The sequence below is a fragment of the Stigmatopora argus genome, chromosome 2, assembly GCF_051989625.1.
Source record: "Stigmatopora argus isolate UIUO_Sarg chromosome 2, RoL_Sarg_1.0, whole genome shotgun sequence".
NCBI lineage: Eukaryota > Metazoa > Chordata > Actinopteri > Syngnathiformes > Syngnathidae > Stigmatopora > Stigmatopora argus.
In genome coordinates this window covers 12,102,155-12,123,394 of record NC_135388.1, presented here as the reverse complement: position 1 = coordinate 12,123,394, position 21,240 = coordinate 12,102,155, and the positions used below count along the sequence as shown (strand labels likewise).

General features: G+C 39.1%; 1 long non-coding RNA gene across 1 annotated transcript; it reads right to left on the bottom strand.

Annotated features, from left to right (window-relative positions):
• Positions 1 to 876: 876 nt before the first annotated feature.
• On the bottom strand, positions 877 to 4,029 carry LOC144089024 (uncharacterized). The gene is made up of 2 exons (XR_013304989.1): positions 3,843 to 4,029; positions 877 to 1,293 (listed from the first exon to the last, which is right to left on the bottom strand). It is a non-coding gene; the product is annotated as an uncharacterized LOC144089024 (long non-coding RNA).
• Positions 4,030 to 21,240: the final 17,211 nt, after the last annotated feature.

Here is a 21,240-nt window from a genome sequence, read left to right as displayed (position 1 = left end):
TGCTTCATTGGCTATTTCTTTTTAAGATGATTAAAGCCAGTGGAAGATTCGGAAGACATAACTGGCTCAAATACTGACAATTTTCGATGAAACCGTGTAGTGATGTCAACGGTGCACATTGACTAACATGCTCAGCTTTGTCTTCTCACTGTACATCATTCACTTTTAGCCAGAAGCTGAAACTTGCGCGAATAAAAGCCCAAGGGCAGTCTGTGTTTGTCAGTGTTCAGTGTTCTTTGATACTCAGTCTGTCTGGAATTGGAAATGAGAAAATGAAACTTTCTCTTGAAGTTGCATTTTTCTGTTTTTTGGCTTTATTATGTTACACGCAGCTCTGAGAAGTTAGGTATTGGTAGAATAGTTGGAAGCTGTCAGTCATTCATCTTCAACATCGCCTATCTTTGTCAGGGTCGTGGGGTGCTGGAGCCTATCCCAGCTGACCTCGGGTAGCCACAAAGAAAAATAGTTTTGTTATAATGTATTTCAACTACAGCTCTAAAACTGATTATTTTGGGAAATGCTTATGTATACAACTTTTCCATTGCACATAATTTATTTTAACTTTTAATAACATTTTGGACTAAAATGACCAGATCTTACCTTCGCATAAAAGCCTCCTCTGAATTCTTTCTTTATCATTAAAGACAATTTTCTCTTTAAATATTAAAATGTATTATGCCCCCTCTTGTTGATGTGGGAAGAGTTGGCTTGAAACAATAATAGAAAACTAATTTCCAAAACATTATTGAGAGTAGAATGTCATTTCTCAGGCTCACTTCATCAACCAACAATGCATACTAAATGACAAAATTGCAGTCTTCACAGGAGGTGGATTTTTATGGCATGAAATATTCAAAATGTATTCAGGTCAAGATAAGTATTTGAGTGTCATTGTGTTCTTTCATTTTTTTTCCATACAAATCCCCCAAACCACCCTTTACTTCAATAATATTAAATAATTAATAGAGCCTAGCTGAAGGAATAACACCGGGACAGTGAGCTAAAAGGTTCTAATGTAAACAACTTCATTCTACAAAAAGAAAATTGTTAGGAATAGTAAATAAGGTGTTTAAACATGAGTTCTGCGCATTGTCTGTAAAATCCCTGTGAGCGCTGTCTGCACGCCCAAGTGGTTTGACGGAAGGTGGGGGGTCTCTAGGCCGTGCTGGTGATCTAGATGTGATTCCTCTAAATGTGCCGGATCTGCTTGGCATGCTCCCCGTCTCCTTTCTCCCCACTATAGGCTTTGCTGGCTATAGCTTGTGGCGCTCCCCGTGGATTAAGCTCTTTCCACTAACAAAATGCAAAATACAAAATTAATAAAAACACCCTTTGAAACTGACAAATATGCCTCAGGCAAACTATCGGCCCGCCGGCTGCTTAAAATTTAATCAGTATTTTTTTTTCCTCCACCACGCTCATCTTTTTAATAACGCGTCGGCGGGAGTGTCTGTACACAAAGTTTTCCTCAGTCAAGAATTACACAGGGCCTGTCAATTCATGGTCTCCCTCCCTCGAGGGGTTGCCAGAAAATACATTTTGGAAATTTATTTGATCTCAAAACCTGCTATGCTCCTTAAGGACGCGGAATGACGCGCCTTGAAATGGAAGTTTTTCCCAGATATGACCTGTCATTCGGACACCAAGGAACCTGATGCTATTTTCACAATATCAAAGAGTTATGATACCTTAATCGGCAATTTGTGTCCTTTGCAGTAAAAGGCAAAACAGGGGATATTTTCTGAACTATTTCTGATCAAACCCCCACTTCAGAAACATTGACTTTTACATTTTATTGGGGTTTTGAAAGCAAAATCATCACCAGACTGTGAAAAAAATCCCAAATTGGACACTTTTGGTAGCTATCGCTATATTACAACCAATATTTCACCAATTCCGACATTTGGTGTGGTATCAGCCCCTGCTTAAACACATTGTCTGCCAGACCTGAAACACAACATGAACCGCGATGGCTGAAGCGGTCAAATTGTTGCCGCTGGAAAGCAACACTGAACTCCCTGATAGCTCTCCCATGCTGATATAATATTCATGCAATCATTAATAATTGAATTAAATTAACACACGGTGTCGAGTGTGAGTGATGACAGGCCATCAAATACTTATCTAGATGTCAATCAACACTCCCGCAGTTCACCCAGCGCAGTAACAGATCACAAATGTAATCAAAAGGGAGAACTAAAGAGTGCTTCAAGCATTGGTAAAAGTAGATTTTGTGTGTGTATGTAACTGACAAATACTCGTTCAGGATTTCTAGCCTTTCTTTCACTTTAAATTAAAGACTTTGAACAACATTTTATGTTGGGTATTTGTTTGCGGAAACTATGCTCTTCATAAATAAGACTAAATGATGGAAACTATTTCCCCAAATTGACAATATTGAGAAATGTGACATTAAAATATCAAACACGGTGACTGTTGCGCTTTTTGGATTTTGGACCGACAAATATAACCAAAAACATTACAAATAGCTACATTTGCAACTTTGACACTGTGTTGTTATTAGTATTACAATGCTTAACCACTATTAATATTGAAAACCACAGCATGACTTTCCATTAAATGTGCTTGACAAAAAATATACTTTTTTTTCCAAACACAAAGAATTAGAACTTGATCTTAAGCCAGTTGTGCTTTTAAGTAGGCAAATCATTTTTTCTCTACACATTAGTGAGTTTGACTGTGAGGTGAATTCCCCTTGACAGCTTTTTCTCCTGTGTAAAAAGCTTCCAGTTTTCCTTCTTTTCTTACTTTCTTAGTTATTAATTGAGATGATGAGTCAACACTTTAAGCAGAGGACCATCCCAAGACAAGAAATGCTTGAAATTCCTGTCCATAAATATTCACAAGCAATCTATTATGCATATTATTCTTTAAATACCATATAAAATGTGTTTTTGTGACTAAATCTTAATTTTGCATATGCTTTTAAGTAACATACATTAAATAATAATCAGCATGAAATTGATGGCAGAGGCAGCTTTGGTGCTGTCAATCAAATAAGCACCAAGCCATTCCGACACTTTCTGTCTCTCATCGCTTCCCAGCTGCCGAGCCATCATTGTTCACGCCTTCGTCTGAAAGTGCAGCCGAATCAGCACATACTCACTGTATGGCGCTCTCTCGGCTTTTGCTTTTCACCTCTTTACACTTAATTATAGGTCAGAGTGGTCATTAGATTGACAGCAGATGTTTCCAAAATGAGAAAATTAATCAATCCCAAGCCTCTGTAATATTCACTATTCCTTTCTACATATCTGTTATACAGTAAATGAACTCATTTCACCAATCAGATTAAGAAAAGTCAATGGTTGATGGCACTTTAGTCACTGTAATTTCTCCATTATGTTTTCAATTGGGGGCGGTCGGAGAGATTTGACAATGTTTTGCGCTGAATTTAAGCCTAGAAACAATTTAACAGACTCTTAACCTCCAGAAGACGACAGCAGTTTGCTGAGAGAAACACCTACGATAGCCAGTTTTCTACTGCTAATTAAAAAAAACAATACATAAAAAAACAGAAGGCTCAAATAAATCAAACAAAATGAAAATAGTGAAAGAAAGGAGTCTATTGTTAAAAATTTTTATACATAAACATGGAACCTAATATTATTAGGGTAGAGAAAAGTCAATATGCACTAAAATGGAGTTGGCTATTTTCAAGATGTATGTACTTGGTGAAAGAATGGAACTCCACTTTGTTACGATCGGGGATGGAGGACCCCAAACCAGGCGACGGTGCGAGTCTGGTTCTTTCAAATCTTTACTAGGATCGTCCACGAGGCGGGCGAGCACAAGTTGGGATAGCGGTGGCGGGTCGTTACCCGTAGCAGGGAGGTCGGTAGCGGTGAAGTCCGTGTGGAGGGTACAGGGTCAAAGGCGAAGTCGTTGTCCGTGATCTGTGTTCCGTGGTCGTGGGGCAAAGAGTGGTCGGTCGGAATCCTGGGAGCAAAACAAGAGGGCGTATAGCAATAAGACAGGCAAGGAGAAACCGCGAGAGGGTACCTAACAGTGAACTGTTAAGACAATCCAGCAGCATGGTCATGTTCCTGGTGGCTTTAAATACTCTTTGCTGGCTAATGACTCACACCAGGCAGCACTCGAGTCATTAGGGGCTGGGCCTGTGATAGGGTGACAGGCGCAACCAGCTACCAGTCTAGTCTGGGGCCTGAGACACTTAGAACTTGAGAGAAAACATGCTGCTGCAACACTGCTAGTTTTCTCATCTTTTAAATCAATCAGCATTAGGTGCTTGTTCTCCTCATTTTTTAGGAGAAGAACACATATTTTGAAAGGAGCTGGCAGTGAATGATCACGTTTCAGTGCCATTCACATTAATTGACATCTAATCCATTTGAACCAGGAGGGCCTGGCAGTGAGTGATTGTTTTACGAACTGGATGTCACCATTGGCAACCAATAAGTGAAATATATCCGTCCCTGATGTTCAAGCGCTGAAGACTAACACATATGTCTAATGTACCCGGTTTAACTGGGTGAATGCCCCAAAGAAGTTCAACATGTCTGCTAGGCACAAAGAGCACAGACATAGCAACTCCCCCATCGCCCTCTTTGAGTGGAAGAGAGACACAGAGGTATTTCAAGTGACAGCGCCTTTGATGTCAGCAATTTATAAGGCTAATTATACAAACAGGATAATAACAATGGAGACAGCCAACTGCCTGTGTGTTTACCCTGCCTGTGTTTACATCATAGACAGGTCCTTGAGCCATACAAGACGACTTGCGCACACATACACACCAACTGCAAGACAGTTGAGAAAACAGCTGGGGTAATTCTCAGTTGTTCATATGCAGATCAGAATAACAACAAACAATGAAAAGTGCCTGACATCAAAGAAAGAAATGATGCATTTGGAATGTTAAGAAAGAGGCAAAAAAGACTCTTGATGCGCCGACTTCCTCCAAGATTTAATTGATGGCGCTCACTAGTTTAGTTTGCTGGATGGCTGCAGGACAATACTTGTATTATTATGAAGCTCCCTGCCTTTGGCTACCAGATCTTGTTGCTTGCATATTTAGTGTATATTGTATATTCATGGTCTGCTTGTATCCTATCACCTAAATTGGCTGGTGCGTCATTAGCTCCCGTGTGGGCGGTTGATTATGTTTTGGCAGTTTCTGGTTTTCATGAAGGAATCGATCTAAAAGAGGGGAAAAGATAACAAGCTTGGTTTCACTGACATTTTGCTACAAATCATGTACTGTTACGGAATACAAAACCTCAGATGTTCTTCAAAAAACTCTGGACAACGGTTGTAAATTTTTCATTCCGAGCACGGATTATTTTTACCCTAAAAGAATGGCTACGACTGTACTTATCTACCTTTCATCATGCGGGCTAGTTATTAGACATGCCTATCGCCCCATGCATTAGAAGCACATTAAATTTGGAATCACAGCACTATTCAGGTTCAAATAATGAGCATTTAATTATTGACAGCGGATGAATATTTCACAAAGCCACTGGAATTTCACTTGGATGGCCTCATATGGAGTAGTATTAAGAAGGACATGTGGTCACGATGACCCAGAAACCCACCTGAAATCTCAGCGAAAATTTTGCCATTGATTGATGCTCAACCTAAGGTGCTTGTGTGACAGCCCTACTATACTAGTAAGGCTACTTTGTTGCAAATAGAGCAGTATTGTTGGCAAAGTAATTTAAAATTAATGTGTCTATCATCTCAAAATCTTCCACCAATAGCAACTCTTAAGAGTGGCACTTTAGTTGAAAGTTATTTGAAGTCGACAAAGTCTACTGTAAAACTGAAAGGAAAGCTTTAAAATGTGACTGTATGTCTTTAGTCAAGGATTGTTTGAGCTTAAGGACATAATGTGTTATATATATGTAGATGTGTGTATATATATATATATATATATATATATATATATATATATATATATATATATATATATATATATATATATATATATATATATATATAACTGTTGAAGTGTTTTTCTTGCTGCGACTTCACAAGCACCCAAACACACAAAACTTTTCTCCATCCCACTGTTCCTTATTTCACTCAGCCCAACCTCTTGAATGGAGACTTACGCACAAATCTAGCGCAATGGTGAATCATTTAACTTTGCCTTTTAATTTTCCCAAACTATGCCTATTCAGACCCCAATCTCCAGGTGACAAGTGGCGACAAGGGTTTCCCGCTCCATCATTCCAACACAAATTAGAGCTCTGCGTACTGTGTGCAAATGAACTACTATTTAAGATGCCATAACTTGTGTGTAAATCAGGGCGAGGGACATCCCCCAACGCGTACATCTTCACAGTTCCAGCTGGCCTGGGTGTAGATTTTCTGCGTGCATCTTCTCCACCGAAGCTGACCCCCGTGTACTGACATCTTAATTACATCTTTAGGAGCCTTTTAAAGATTTCATCGGGGCAGAGACCTATTGCTTTACTCTGAAGCCAGTCGGGTCAGATGATCCCTGTTGTTAAAAGTCCCTCAATAACAAAGGCATACGCTTTTAATTTCCACTTGCCTCTTGAAAAGTGTTTTTTACAGCGCCACCATTTGGTGTTGACTTTGGGTTTCGCCGAGCTCCTTCCATCTCTCTTTTATGGTCATGCTGGCAAGGTTGGTATAATGGTTAATTCATCCTCTGCCTCACAAGCAAGCCCCCTGCAATGCTTCTGACAGCTGAGAAATGTCATTACAGGCCATAATGAAGAATGAAATCAGTTATAGCATCACCACATGCCCAAAATTTAATTAGGGATCTCTGAAGGTCAGTTTGCATGCCTTGCCTACTAGGATGCTTTCATGTGCATACAATGTGGCTGTATATGTATATTTCTACTTTGGTTTTGCGTCGGAAACAACGCCAAAAATAGGCGGGCTAAAAATAAGTGGTGATAAAAGCGGAAGCGTGTATAAATGCCAATAAACAAGCCATGCGTGAACAAAGGCAACTGATCAGACATTGAGATTAAAATGAGGTTCCTTTTTATCATCTCGTGCTACACCTTCACACAATGTACAATTAGAGCTCATACGGGAGTGAGACACAGCCTTGGTGTTGCATCAATTTGCAGATCATTTAGTCTTTTCACACGCACTCCTCCTCTGCTAAAACGGCACAAATCAAAGATGAAAATAGAGCCTGACAAAGAGAAGAAGGGGGGAAAAAGTCATGCAAATGACTTTTGTTTTTGCACTCTGATTTTTATTTGAATTGTAAGTGATCATTCTGCCTTTTAGTTACAGCTGTCAGCCTTCATTAATGTGCATTATAAATTGCATCAAAGTGCATAAGGCGGTGTGTGATTAATTTATACAGCTCTTTACGTAGGAGGAAACTGTGCAGGTGCTGAGGAGACTAACGACTTGGCTTGGGTGGCGCAGCTAATCGTAACTCGCTCATTTGGGGTTTTGTGCGGCGGGTGACACACGTTTTACACACCAACCTCCTTTTTAACGTCAATTAGCCGACAAACGCATCACCCGAAAGTACAGTGTGTCAGAAGACAAAGCCCATTTTACATAACTATTACGTTTATTAGGACTGATACAGGGGGTTGTCAAAGGTTATGGCCCCATGTGCAATACAGATCTGGCATCTGTTAAGTTACAGCCAAGCATTTCAAAGGAAAAGTTCTTCAACAGTGCAAACATCAGCTTAATTTTTTTTTTAAATTTAATTCAGGTATGTCAAACTCATGTTGTGGGTCGTGGCAGAATATGAGTGATAAGCAGAAGTATTTGTACTGACCACTCGTGCCCTGTGCCACCCCGAACTTGGTTTAAAAAAGTATAATACGTATATATTTAATATAGAAAAAAAGATAAAACGGTTACTAACTCATGAAAGCAGCGCTAGACGTAAAAATCCATTTGAGCATGACGGAAAGGAAGTCACTGGCAATGAATATGTTGAAAAATTTGCAGCCCAAGTCCAATAATGTATATTGCTTATTATATTTTTACATTTTTACAAAACAGGTAAGAAATTGTGAAAATGATTTCCATTTAGTTCAATGGTGAAACTCAAGTTGAGATACAAGAACAACTTGAATTCCAAACTCAAGAGACCACTAAATTAAAAAAGATGCTTTAGTGCAGATAAAAGTCAAATGTAATGCTTTTATTCCTTTTTCATGTGGCATTCAAACATTCAACCCACGCAATTCTGTTTATGATGATCTTTCCAATAGCCAATAAACTACATTCCGAAGGCACCACATGCGGTGTGGTAATTTTTATATTTAACATCACATCTTCTTCCTCCCATCCTTTTGTGCTCACTGGCAATTGGCCAACCGGCTTGCATGCTTCCTTCTGCAACGAGATCTGTTGTTGCACCCACCCCACTTTAATTATTTTTTTCATTCCAAACGAGCGAGACTTTTTATTAGTACTGTCGTTAGCTACATTATTTCATTAATTACATTTCTTTTTAGACCAGCACTATTATTTGTGATGAACATTTCATCCAAGCCGACATGAAACAACTTGAATTCCCTGCAATATCCTGGGCAGTGTAGAGCTTCCATTTGGCATGTTGTTGTGATTACACAAGAGACTTGGCCCAGAGACGCAACCATGATGTTAGACAACCTCTTCAATTTCCCTCTGTACATCTGCTTGCTTTAACAAGCCCATATGGAGAGTACAGTGTGGTAAAAAAAAATCTTTTCTTTCCCTGCCAATGCCTTCCTCTTACTGTATTAATCGACCGAGCGTCCTGTGTGCTTGCGACCTCTAATGGATTTCACATGACTGCAGGCCAAGCCCAGACAAGAGCACGGCCTTTGCTAACATGACAACCATTAGGCAGTGTGGGGGGGTAGCGAGGACGACTTGGAGGGTCTCTCAGTGTCCTATAACTGATGTGTCGTGCTCCGAGCCATCTCCCCCGGGTGGGACACGGATGTATCGGCTCTGACAAGCGTCTCGCTCCTTTCTCGGCATCCCGACGAGCCTATTATCATGAGGTCCCGCCGATGTTGTGCATTCTGGGAAGTGGCACATAAAAGAATGATCAGGCAAAGCTTTCAGACACAAGTTATCCGCGCAGGCAAGCAGGCTCTTTGTTGAACAAAATGGAATCGCGGTGACGAGAGGCGCACCTGTTGAGTGTCCTTGCGGAGACACGAGCACTCACAGTTAGCATTATGTGTCTTATTATTTATACGGCACTGTCAGCTAATAATGCATGGCTGTGTCTCAGCGGTGCACTTTCTGCCATCTTTGAACGTTGAGGCAAAAGGCAAGTGTGGTTTCATAGGCATCTGGGGTCCGTTCACAAGGGTCTTGTCTAAGGAAGTCCTTCCCAATTATAGTGATAGAATGCATCTCTGCTGTTTCGATACAGCAATCTTAAAAGATGCTCAAGGACACTGTTTTCTGTATTCTTCGTCATTCAATCAACATGGTACTTAATAAGCGTCACTGAGGTCAGCTTCAGTGGTCTAACTGTGATTTATCGGATCTTTTTTTACATTGCTGTTCTATGCAAACAGAATTGATGCAAATGTTGCTGCAAAGTAGATTTGGCTCCGGAGGTCATTACGATATGGGAAGCTACTTGAGCATGATCATGCATAAAGTGACCCCAATCTGATTGAGACACTGTGGCATGACATTCCGAGAGCAATTTACAAACAACAAGGTTTCAAGAGTATTCAAACTGTTTTGGAAGGGAGAAAAACCTCAAATGAATCCTGCTCTAAGTGGCCCGATGGATAAGTGGGTTTGATCCCAGGTGGCTCCTCAGTGTTTGGAGTTTGCATGTTCTCCCCGGGCTTGCGTGGGTTTTCCTTGGGTACTCTGCAACTAAGTGTGCTTAATGTAGAAGACAAGCCTATCCCTTTGTAAATTGCATGTAGTAGTTCAAAATGATTTAGACTTAGCAAACTGAATTTCATGGACTCCAGTCATTACAGAGGGTTCATATTCTTGACCAAATCTAGCTCGTGTTTAATTTTCAAAATCACCATTTTTCTAATGGAAACTATTGTGTTTGACCAAATTTGAAAACAGATTTTTGTTTGTGTTTTTTAAGTATGTTTGTGCAAACACCATACATATAGTAAAATGTTGCAAAATTGTCCTTTCGCTGCTTTTATTATAAACTTTATTCAATGTGGCAATTCTGCATAAAAGATGCTAAATAAAATCTGGATCTTCATTTACAACTATAATGTTCAAATTATTTTGCTCTGAAACAACAGATTCAAACATACAGTCCTAGCCAATCAGTGTTTCCTACTGGAGCATATCCCAAATGGATTAAAGGCATTGTTCACTTATGTGTCGGGGACATTTTTTATGCAAGAGTGAGCCCTGATTAGAGGGTAAGTCTTGATGACAACTAATTAGCGAGGCTCTTTAGCCCTTGCGTAATGATCAAACGAGCTGTCATCGGGTACCTGATACAATGATCCTCTCACTCTTGATATGATATTTTATTCCTCTGCAATTATGCGGGCCCCGCTGCACCACGTGTGTTTATTGCCTCAAGCACACATGTCAAATTAAAGAGCAGCTTTTGCACCTGATATTTAATTATTGCCTGCCGCACTGCCACACACAATGGGAAAATGTCAAAGGCGGCAATCTACGGTACTTCAAGCGCAGGCAATCGCTGCACCACAATCACCGTGCACTTGAGCACGTGCGCCCAGACAAGAATTTAGAAATATGGAATATAAATGGGAACATTTCCAGTTTGTGTATGTATGCTCATTTGTTCTTTATGTTGTGTTGCTGCCAAATTCGACAAATAACTCCACAGTGCTTACCACTAGGGGGGGAAGATAACATACTATGGCAAAGTGCAATTAAAGAAAACATCATCTTTTATAAAAGCTTTGTGTATTTTTAAGAGCCAGTGTGACGACTGCTTAAATTAGTAGAAGAGTTAAGCATAGCATTACAAAGAAAGCGTTTTTCCAGTTAGGAGAATTTCAATGCTTCACAATTTCTGTATCTCTTTAGAGAACATATTTGCAAATCCATTATGACTAGATACTGACCGCCTATACATTAATTAAGCAAATAGTGTATATAAACATAAGATGTGTTTTCTATTCTCACGTTGTCATCTCGGAAGTGCCTTTAGAGATATTATTCTTCAATAGCTCTTTCTGCCCTACGGCTAAGTGCCATTCAAGGGAAGTTAACAATGTGTTCCAGTCCCCTTAATTATATACTTCCAATAAGTGCTTTATTTTTTTTCACACTTGGTCTGATTGATTTGTCAAAGCTTTGTCGAGCATCTCTGACTGAATCATTTGAAAATGACAAATTTGAATTAAAGGATAAAATAACCATTGGTCTATTTTGAATTTACATGTTTAGCTTTAGTTTCTGTAAGCGCTCGAGGGAGTGCTGCTTTTCTTCCATGGTCTGACTGTAAAGCAATTGAGGAGCTTGACTTTTATGAGTTCATTTAATTGAAATATTAATTGCCGGAGCTCAAATGAATTACGGAGGCAGCTATGCCGGCATGACTGACTTTACCTCCGCCCTTATGTGTTCTTGTCAAAGGTAATAAATCTGAGAGAAACACTAGAACATGAAATCCATCTTGCCTTGTAAAGTTTGATTAACGACAGGGGCATGGCCAGACATTGTAAACATCCAGAGCTCAGCCTAAACAAGGCAAATTCTGACAGTTTTTCGCTGCCTGCTGTCATCAAAGTTAAGACAAAATGTTTTTGTAATGCATGATATCATTGATACTGGTTTATTAGCAACAGCACGACAATGTTGTCAAAAGAATTCAGAGACTTTTTGAACTTTAAAAGTGGTGAGATGACAAAAACATCACACATTTTCATGTATTTTTACTTTTCAATTCTGAGAATGGCCCTCAAAAAATATCATTAGAAAATATGAATTGTTTATGGCCCTCGAGGGTTCCCGACCCCTGCCCTCGAGGAGGCTGTGTTATCTTCCCACCTCCTCCACAGTTTGGAACAAATGTTGATGGATGTTGCAGTTTTGTGAAGATAACTGATTGTGTTGGTGTTGGCCAGTGACTCAGTAAACCAGCCTGCTTTTCATTTGCAGATTTGACATCATTTACTGTGCCACAATCTGTTCAAAGTATTTTACGTCAAGGAAAACAAATGATGTTGATTACATGTAAGAATTTGAACAGTGAGTAGTGTCCAAATCAGTGATGAACACACATGATAAGTAGATGCTTTGCAAGAAATAAGTGTGTGGAATGAGGAAGTTTCTTCCAGGATGCCCCAGATGCCAGTATAACACAGATGTTATAGTGTTGCTCCAAAAAGCACAATCACAACATATGGTAATTGCTGCAGAATTATTTTGGCCAGTGCCCTAACCAGGGGCTGATAAAAAGGGGAGCCCGCTACCGCTACCGGGGGCTCCGCGGAATGAAAACCTGCCAAATCTCACTACGCGATATATCAATCCTGTGAGTGAAGGGCCACCAGGTAAAGCCATCAGTGTGAGCGATGGCCACAGAGTCCTGAGGGGACACGGGTGAATAAATCCACAGATGTCTCAACATTCTGTAAAAGGTTCATTGTTTATATACCTCTTGTTTGACCCGAATGCTTCCTCAGAGACCGTGCCTGTTGTCAGCATTTAGAAAACACTCAAGTACTGCCAAACACAAAAAATGACAGTTGACACTTTGATAAAAAGACAATGCACAAGTATGTATTCTGCTAAAAGATTTATAATAAAAACAGTTATAATTAGCGATTGTCTGTTTTCATGTGGGAATTGAAAGACAGTAGGGTCACGTCATATGTGCTTAATTCCTTAAACTAAAACCACTTTTTCTCAAATCAAGTTAAATATTTGCAACATGTTTAGCAATAATATTAGCAATTTACAGTACTGTACTTTATAAAATAAAATAAAAACATGCAGAAGCCATTTTTAGAGGTGCATCATGATTTCATGTATGAGATAATTATTAATATCATTTAGGATTACATTTTTTAGAGTGGTATTTTCTCACTGTACTGAAAAGTGCAATGTACCATATTTCCTATGTTTACATTGGCATAAATCATACTCTACTGATAATATCACTTAATAAAATGCCAACAGTCATAATTTTGAGCTTCAACTTCTTAACAAAGTAAAATGAAAATATTTAAATCAATATTGATTTACAATTTCAAATACATACGTATTGTAAATGAATCAACAAGAGAGGGCTTTTTACACACTGCCATCTGTATAAATAGTATATATTTTTTATGTGCAGTGTAAGAAATTATCACTTAATTTATGTTTCCAATCACTACATCATTATACAGTGTAATACAATACAATGCATTCTTTGTATTTGTAAATGTAGAGATGCAGTTTTTAAAAAAAAAAAACTTTTCAATAACACTGCAGCGTGTGGAATGTGTTTCTGTTTCAACTCAGTTGAATTCAGTCATTATTCAGCCAACGTTCGGAACCAGCTCGTGTGGTAGAAATTGAGCCTTGTTCCATTTCTGAAGCGAGTGTTTTCAATTGGGCGTAAACACAAACATGCAAACTTAATACACTTATGAACACAAACACAGACCACAGTACACACGCATATGCTCATAGACAAATAGAAACTGAATCTACCCGAGGAACATGAAGGTGCATATCTAAGAAATGGGGAAATAAAATCTGCCTTCTCCTTTGAGTTTTTAGCTCCACCATCTGGTCTTCAATGACAGAGTCTCACATACATACAAGGCCTTCCTTTCACACGCGCCTAGTCGAAACCTGGCAATGAACTTCACGGAGCACTTTATTTATCACCTTGGTAGAAAAAAAGGGTACACGGATTTATATTCTGCAACAATGTGAGGCAGCATGAGAAGCATAACTGCAGCTTTGTGGCTGCCTTGAAGCGAGTTGTATTGTGTTAATCTGAACTGCTGCAGGGAGTGTTAAATGAAGGTGTGTGCCTCGCTTAAAAAAGAGATCATCTTATAAGAGGTTTATTAAGACACTTCTTTGGCTTTTGAAGAGAAGCAGGGGGACGGGGGGTGTTCCAGGCTGCTCTGTCTACATTAATTATTCTATGGCTAATATGCTTGTCGTGTAAGTCGGTATATGTGTGTTTGTAATTGTTTCTTAGATGTGCAATCCTGCCAATGCACTTGCTATGTTAGAATAAAAGTCAATCCTAGGTCAAGTGAGGTTTTTTTTTAATTGTTTGGATACATGTCTGCACTTGATAGGCACCTTCTTCTGAGACAGACTCTATTCAGTCATCTTCATTCATGGAATCAGCAAAATTAAAACAAAAGTCTAGCAAAATATGGCATAAAACTTTGACTCTATGAAACAGCCAAACCAATAAAGAGTGGTGAAGTTAATCTCCAGGCTAAAATTCTACAGAGAATTCTATTAAGAAGGAGACATGTCTGACATCCCATTAAATTCAGTGTACAGCAACAAAAACATGATGGGCCTCACCGTTGTACAACCTAAACAGGAGTGGAATTTGGAAAGCTTGTCTTATAACAAGGGTTGTCCCTTGGCCATCGTATAATGAGAGGACTTGAATTTCAGCTGATTGTAGTGGGTGAAAAGAATCAGACTTTTTACACGTTAATTTCCAAAGTAATGTCTAAATTAGTGACTGAATCCATTTTAGACATTTCTACAAGTAAAATTGATGATCATCTGCTTAAACTGAATACATATGTTAGATGAAGTAAGATCCAAATCAAGTTAAATTAAAAAATAAAAGTATTAAAGCATTTTCACATGACGGGTCAAGCTCTTATAACAAAATCCAACACATAATTTAATGTTTTTCTGATTGATTACTGCTGACTTTGTTGCCCCGCTCATGAGCGTGTACTGTAAAATGCTTCTAATTTGGATGTCAACCATAAGACAATTATAACAACAACTCCACTGCATTTTTCCATTCTTGCTTATAATTTGCTAACTACAGAACACAAGGTGGGGGGTTACATATTCAAAAGTAGTGCACAACATAAAAGAAAAACAAGAGGATTCTACTAGCTAGCTCTAAATGATCTATAATAGCACAATCCCAGGAGGGTCTTCCCTCCACGAGCAAATAAAAACCATTGTCATGCAATCTGAGCCTGCCCCCCGATTTGAGGCAAATCCCCTATTTGGAGTCAAAATCTGCGAGGATTTGTGAGTAATTAGTGAACATGCTCCGGAATGTTAGTAGGGCTTGTCAGGTGCGTTTGATCTGCGGCAATAGGAAAAAGAACTGTTGACAGAGAGATGGCAGGAGAACGGCAATATGAAGGCAAGTGGGTGGGGGAACGGAATATTGGAAAGCCAAGGGGCAGGTTTTACTAATTTGCAACCTTATTAGAGAACGCCAAGGTAGTGATTTTAGATGTTATTATATAAGACCTGGAATATATATTGTAACTGTGGACGAAGCTTCATTATTAAAAAATGTCTTAATAATAGACTCTTCTATAATATTCAAAATCCATTGCTCTCATTATGCATGCTTTGAATATTCCAATTTAAATATGGGTGGTGTTCAGTACAAGTCTGGTTTAAAAAGAACCTCCTTTCCCTTCGAACACTGTGAAAGCAATTAACTGACAACCATTCACAAACACCCTACACCAAGACTTTGATTTTATACCTCGGAAGGTAATTCAAATGAAAAACAATATGAAAAACTATTACCAAGTTAAATACATCCCCCTCTACTGATTTATTCCCGTTATTGTGTGTGGCTACCATGTGTTCTGTGATGCCTAATTAGAGCAGATACTGTAAACCTAATTTGCAGATGCCAGAAGCAAAGTTTATATCTAAGAACTAATATTTAAAAGTCAAATTAAAGTTGAAACGTCCAGTAATAACTGTTAATTAACTCTGGTTTTGTGTGTGTATGAGTATTTTTTTTTCTTGACAAACCAGAATGGTGTACGATATTCACAAGGCTAGCGCTTAACATTTCGGACCACAACGATATATTTCAAAGCACTGAATTATTCTTTTGATGTGAGTACTCTCTGTAGAGTAGACATTATTTTAAGATCTCTTTGTTGAAAAATTCATTTTTATTATCGCTGCATGAAATGCATAGTAATTCTCCACATAACTAGCCATTGGTGCAATTAACATCTTCGATCCCGCTCATATTGCTGATAATTTATACAGACTAGGTGCCTCCCCTGCGATAGCTGGCAGGAATCGACTCTTCTTTAGCTCCTTCGCATTTAGAGAATCCTTCTCCCGCTGATAAAAATGCAAAGTGAAACTTTAATGAAAGGGGCTTTGCTGTCACCATAATAAAGACTTTTTCAGACAACGGCGAGGCCAGTTCAACAAGTAAGCCCACAGCAACGCCAGTGTAGTGACATCAAACCAATTAAAACGGACGATAAATATTAACAGCGGCGGGTGTTAACAGAACATGACTGGGAAGCTGAGCTGTAAACAAGTGTGGGATGGGCAATCATTAAAACTGTGTCACATAGGGCTGCGCCGCAGAAGAAATATTGAGATTTAAACACTGGAATTAATCTGAAGGCTGAGCTGAGAGAGACACTGATGATTATATTGTAACGGATGACTATGATAAAATAACTCATGTGGCTTTTAAAGCCTGATAACATTGACTTTTTTGCCCTAACTTCTATCTAGGACTGCCACAAACAATTATTTTGATGGTCGACTATTGACCGATTATCATTGCAAAAAGTCAACTAAGCGGCTCATCATTATGTTAAATTAGTCTCGGCTTAATATTTCTGCTGGAAATGTGCATTGAAACTTAAACCTAAACCGCATGTGCTGAGAAATGTCTCAATGCTTTCACAAGTAAAATCAGATGCTTGCAGATATTATAGTTGTTATTAATAACAAAATCATTAGGACTACGGAGCACAATATTTCCTGTAACAAAGCTCAAAGTCCTGGCTTTGGATCATTTTTAAGTAAACGTATCTAAATCTGAATTTTGCAAACCAAAACAATTGCTAACCAATTGATGACAATCGTTTATTCAATGAATTTTGGCCACCTTACTTCTATGTATAGGATCTCGCCAACAACCAGTTACTATAATGTAAATTATAGTCAAGGCCAAATTAATTTTAATCTAAACTCAGGCCAAAGGCTCTATCAGAAAATACATCTCAAATGTGTTATAAACCATAATTGCAAATAAATATAAGCAAGTTTAGTATTAAACCTTCGATCCTTAAGTATTCCATGTATGTCTTTCTACACCCATTGAGCAAAAATAAGTTTATTTGCGGTTTATGCCCGATCAGTTTAACATGAGAGCTAACAGCCTTTTTTTCTATCATTGTCAATGGCAATAAATATATTTATTTTCACAGATTATGAAGCCAATAGTTGATTAACATTGATTTTCTTCATTATAAAGTATCGCTTGGGTGACAAACTGTCAGAAAGAATCTGAATATCCCTCAAGCCAAATCAAAGATCACACATGCTCTTCCAACTATACAAAGGCTGAAAACGAGAAACGTTGGCGAATGTCACAGTTCCTAATAAATGGGCCGGATTAACGCATCCTTTTAATATTCGCTCTACTTAATGGACCGACATTGTTAAATTATCGATAGGTTTCAACGATTCAAAAAGGATCATCAAACCCAAACTTGAGAGCAGTGTCTTGTAATTGAATAATACATTACATGTGGCAATTACTTCTGTTAGAGGCAGACTGAGAAATCAATAACCAAGGGATCAAATCAAGGACTGCGAAGCTCTTGTTTCTACTCCCCTTGTGACCAATTACATCAGTACAGTTTAAACACCTGCAGTGTCACAGTGAGCTGTCACACGCGTTCTTGCGGGAGCAATTGTTGCCTCACGCACACAGCGTTCTCGAGATGCTCGAGTGTCATCATCCAAAATATTTCGCCATGTCGAGATTGAGAACATCAGTTTCCACATGATGGAAAGTGGACGGATGACCATTGAGACAAAAATATTGTTGGGTGAGTAAAGTATCTTGATTGGGTTCATACGCTTATGTTGGGTAACCTGACCTGGAGCTATACATTATGCACTACTTCATAGCTTCAGGCTGTTTCTTGTCATGACATACAGTATGCAGTGTGATTAAGCGCGGGTGAAATGGGCTGTTTTTAAGAACATGTTGCATGACGAAAATCCATACATGCAGTCTTGAAGGCAATGTGTCAATGGCATTATTTTTTGTTGTTGGATAAAAAGTATTTGATCTGTTATGCCAACTACTCAGGAAATATAGCAACACTAATTGGAACTCACAGCCATCAACACATTGTTCTGTGAGTAAATTATGTTCAGAGCTCCGAATCAGATTAACATGCACATTTTATCATTATGAATTATAATACTAAATATTGTGCAAATTTGAATGGCCCTTGAGTCAGATGAGATTATATACGATGACACTGCTTCATTTGAGGATGTGTTGAGGAATACTTGGAAGTGATGGAAAACATCCTGCAGAAGTTTTCTTCTTTGTTTGTGGATTAGTTGTCGTTTCAACTGTACCCGGGTTTTTTGACTTTGGTCACACGACCAGGGAGCATATTGCCTTACAGTAAGTTGCCCTGTAATTATTTGTACTGTTGTTGTGCAAACAAGATGGAGTCCCGTGAGGGATGCTCGCTACTGCCATCCTAATAATTCAGCTCATTAGAGAGAAAAACAGAGCTTTGAATGAAATATTTTTGGAGTATTTCTAGCAAAGTCGTGGTGAATTTATTTTTCTTGTCATGAACCTTGCTCCTTGCATTCAAGGCTTTCCTTTCTGTTCATTCATTTGCGTGACTTTGGATGTCTCTCCTCTTGACCCTGTTATAACAAGCCTGCACCCGGACGAGCTTTCATCGGTTCCGGATGTGCTCGACCGACCCAAAAAAGAACAAGAATCCAAACCCTGCTCCTCAGCGAATCACAATTCCTGTATTTGTGTACATATCTCAGAAGAATTACATTTAAATACTTCATATCGGATAAAATAAAATCGGTCTCGAGCCAGTACATGTTCCTCGGCCGATCACACAACCACTCGGCCACTCCAGTTTGCTGAATAGTTGATTACGTCACACACTTTTTACCACGGACTTCGGGTGTGTACACTGCAGACGATTTGAATTTGGTGCATGGTTTTTTTGCCACAGAGTTAAAGTGTTTGGGATGAAAATAAGCATCTTTAAATCTCAACATATGATCTTCACTCAGAAATGGTTGGTAAAAAAAAATTAATGTTCTGTTTCGCTCTTTCAAACACGGAAATGATAAGCATGACAGTAAGTCTGTTTTGTCCTTCTAGTCTTTTCCCTTTCAGCTGAGAATAGATTGTCAATCTAAATCTGCCAATACTTGCCAAAACACAAGGGTTCCTCCAAGCAATAATAGCCTGGAGTCAAAGGATCTGTCTTCCATGATAGATAGACACAAATCCCCCATGTAATGTTTGTTTACTCAAGACTTAGTGCCTAAGTGGAGGAAAATCTAAACTACCATACTTTCATATTTACTTAAAATATTAAAGAACACAGCTCGGCCAAAATAGTGTCATAATTAATTAGGGTTGAACACCTTGCCAAAGGCAGTTCAACTGAGCACGTGAAAATCTGGAAGAAATAACGGCGCATGTCAGAACCCTTTCCTAATTTCATTTTGTCGAAGGAATAGAGCGGGGATGTCACGGTTAAACAGTGAAAGGGATGTTGCAAATCACAAGTTGTCTGGAATAAGCCCCAGAAAGCCTGCGACCCGTATGAGGATAAGTGGACCTTAAAATGAATTAGAGTAGAACAGAAGCAAAAAGTTAGTCTGGTATAATAAAAAAAACTACAAGAAGTGCTTGAGTTAAGTTGGACAGAGGGTTAAAACATCCACAGGCTAGCTGAATGAAGACAAGCCCAACCAAAGGACTTCACATGCATCAAAAGAACCTATGATTTCCACTATTCTCTGTGGTGGGCTTGCTTTGCATATTTCACTGCAGTGGGTTACTTATCAATGCATACCTTTCTGTTGATGTGTAATGTAATGTATGTTTTATTTTTATTTTTAAATCCAGCTAAAGGCTATCTGTTGCTTTGTTAAGAGTATGTAGTCTTGCCTCTAGCCTAAAGTATAAGAGTGCAACATTTGTTTGGAGCAGATAAAAAGCCACGAGATGACCTATGGTTGCAGGCGTACCTTTGAAGCAATGGAGGACAATCAAAAGGACAAAAGCGACAGGCCTCCTGTGTGAGGTAATAAAATGAATGTGAACCATGCATTGCTGCTGTGATGTCTTTGCCCTGCAAAGTTCAAAGCTGCTCCTGGACTCTGGACCAACGTACAGTGAGTGTGCACCTCAGACAAAGACTTTGTTCATAATAAAGTCAATCCACCATATTGTTTCCTTTGAGCTCGACTCCGTATTCACCAGGGAACCGGAGTAAAAAGTTTGCATCCATCACAATTACAAGATGCTTGGCATGCCTCCCATATCTCTGAATGTTGAAAAATATTTTTGTTGGTGATTAAATGTGACATTCGGACAGAGTCAACCTGTGTGAATACATCTTGCTACACTGCTTGTATACTTATCATTGCACATATACTGTTCCCAACAAGTGTGGCCTTGTAACGGCCGTATAATCAGCCTCTGTTTCAAGGGACGCGTTATGTGGTGGCGACGAACAAGGCGGTGCGCTGTGGAGCAACAGGACACCGAATTCCCCCCTGCCCAACCCACCGCCACCCCCCTGCTCTGGTATGAAGAAGCACAGGGAGGTGCTCCAGCCTGCGGTCGTAGTTAACCACGGCCACGCAACGAGGGCTGGCTGATGCCGTGCCTTCCATTTCTCCTGAGACACAAGAGTGAGCGAGGCTTTGAAGTTAAAAGTGTGGCTGGGAGACAATATGCGTTTCTCTGTGCTGCGTTGCTGTGTGATATCAGGCCAGATAGGTGTCTGGTCAAACAGTACAACAGTTTTGCTGTATGCTCGTCAGATATCAGCGGCGGGCTACCAGCTCTCAAAGCCACATAAAGTACTAATATAACACGATCACAGTATAAGCAAATGCTGAGTCTGGATAAAATTGCTACATAAACATGAGTACAATGTACAAAAAGTTTTGAAAATCTGATCGCAGGTGAAGGATGTATTATGTTTTTAGAAAAAAAATGTAGTATCAGTCCTGGAAAACTGGAAAGTAACACATTCAACATTAACATTAAAACAGTATACCTTTAGTATTTGTCAACATATC